Genomic DNA, 2772 nt, shown 5'->3' with positions numbered 1-2772 from the left:
ATGTGGGGGCGTGTTAGAACGAGGCGTTTTAGGTAGGCGTGGCTGACTTAACTTTTATAAAGAATATCTCTTTGGTTTTGAGACTTTAGTCTTTGCAACTTTACAGATCTTCTTTATGCACCAAGAGCTTGTAACACTCCAAAGAGAAAGGAAAACTTGAAATCTCATCATATGACCCCTTTAAATAAATTAGGGTGATATGATATGTGTTGATTAAATACATGATCAAGTGGCTGAGATCAGGCTACATTGTGTTTATTATTTTATCTGCCACATATATCAGTGCTACTTGGTTATTAAAAACTGGTAAAAAGGAAAAATCACTTTGGTCCTGTGTGTGGTATGTGTCCTGGCCACAAGACTGAGCGCTCGAATGAAATTAAGATATTTATTCTAAGCAAGTGCAAGCAGCTCTTTAAAAATGTTAACGTTAATACAGTCGTTTTTTTCTTCTGGTGATTTGTATTTGTTGTCAATTGAGCGTGTCTTAAACTAAAATCCCTTTAAGGAACCGCTGTAAGGAAATAAGCAGAAGATTAACAACGTGCAGTACAACAAACACCACAAACCAGTGTGTTCATAATTAAGATAATAGATTAAAATAATATGGTAAGACACACCCATTTGAAATATCAAGCAGCAAAATTAGTTGTTTTATACAGCTAAAAATAGCTGGACGCGATAATAGCACCCCTTTAAGATTATTTTCATAATCTTATCCTTCAATTCTAATCTGTTTAATACCGTAAAACGGAGTGTATTAATCATTTAATAAGATAATTGAAACGTCAATTTATTTAAATCTACAATTTAAACTTGCGTAGGGGTTGCGCATGCGTACTACTGTGCTTTTTGAGGTGAGTCACTTAACTTACCCGACGGCATATTAATTATATCACAGTGTTTCGGAACATTATGAAATATATACAATAAGATGGAGTTACAAAATGTGCATTTAGAAATGTCTATAGGAAGTTTTCGGGAGAAATGTATTCGTCCCGCGCAATCTTGTTGCTAGCCTAGCACAGTTAGCCAAACAGTCAGTTGTTTAAGATTAACTGTTACATTTTATTTACAGACCACTAACTATTTACAGTTTTTTTGTGATACATTTGTGATATTTACATATAATAAAGTGATAAATTATGACAGTGTTTAGGTATTGTAAATATTCCACCAACTGCTGGGGTTGCTATGGTTAACATTACCTCTTCAGGCTAACAATTTCAGTTCAGGAGTGAATGTTTACCGTCAGGTGAAACTTACTAGATAAATTGATTACTACATATATGAAAAATGATCACTGGTAAAAGTTGCTTAACATATGCTGTAATGTTTTGAAAAGATTCCCTAGAGTCATTGGATAAATAAACTGAACACAGTCTCAATATGAAGCTGATTACATTGACAAACACCCTCAGGTTGGCTAGGCATGTTTATGACAGCTTATGGTTTACTTGTATTCATAGCCTGAGAGTTTAATCAGAGCAGGTATTGCAGGAATGTGTCATCCTCCACAATAATTACAATTAGGAGGAATTCCACTGGAACACCAACCAGTGTTGCCAGATTGAATGGAAAATTTCCAGCCCAAAAGCTCACCAAAACCCGCCCAAAACTTTAACTGTCAAAATAATGTTATAGAATATGTAAATCAAGGTTGATAAGGGCCATTTTAACTCCTTAAAACAAAATATTGACGACAAAATAATATAAATTATAAATAAGATAAATTTCGCAGGTAAACGGATCAAATCGGGGCGAATAGCCTACATTAAAAAGAATTAGTCTACCGAACATGAATAAAATATGCAAGCAGACACTGTCAAAACGGCAATCATGAAATTAACCATACCCTCGAAACAACACATGCATCATTTTCAGTGTCAGCAGTCAGAATAATCCAGTTTAAATGCAAAAAGTGCCCAATATAAGTGATAGGAAAAAGCAACGTAATTAGCAGGTATTTCACACTGGTTCATGCACACACCATGACAGTCAACTCAACACTGTGTCATTCATTGATACTTAATTATAACCCGACAATTAAAAAAATAACAACAACAATAATGCGCTTACCTTCGTGTCGCTCTATAATTTTACACAGAACTAGAGGAAGCCTCTTGTTAAGTTCATATTGTAGAACATCATACAGAACTTTGCACAGTCAAAACTAATCAAGTCTAGCAGCTTTCAAGGATTTATCAATCTGGATGTTTAAAAGATAAAAGACATGATCGTATAAACCGACATATTTAGTTTCGGTTATGATTAATTCAAATGTGCTCTGATTTCGGAGTTGCAGTGATAGAGCCTTCGTGTCATCTCACTCCACAATAATTCATGTTTTGAGAGTTGAGTCACTCTCCCACTCTTTAACTTATATTTAGGCATTGTGATTACTTGAATATACAGTCACTACATTCAAAATCAGATACATTATGACTTATCACGCTAAAAACTTGTCACTCATGAATCATAACGTCTGTCTGCTGAGCCCTCGTGATAAGTGTGGCTGTCGACCTTTACATCAGCACCAGCGCCTCTGCAGTGTGTGTGTGTGTGTGTGTGTGTGTCAAGTCAAGTCAAGTCACCTTTATTTATATAGCGCTTTTAACAATACAGATTGTGACAAAGCAACTGAACAGCATTAATTAGGAAAATAGTGTCAATAATGCAAAATGACAATAGTAAACACTCATTTTTCAGTTAAAGACAGTTCATCATTGAATTCAGTGATGTCAACATCCAGCTCAGTACAGTTTAAATAAT

Source organism: Sinocyclocheilus grahami, unplaced genomic scaffold, assembly GCF_001515645.1.
Source record: "Sinocyclocheilus grahami isolate Dianchi unplaced genomic scaffold, SAMN03320097.WGS_v1.1 scaffold1275.1, whole genome shotgun sequence".
In the NCBI taxonomy this organism is placed as follows: domain Eukaryota; kingdom Metazoa; phylum Chordata; class Actinopteri; order Cypriniformes; family Cyprinidae; genus Sinocyclocheilus; species Sinocyclocheilus grahami.
This window is presented reverse-complemented; position numbering follows the sequence as displayed.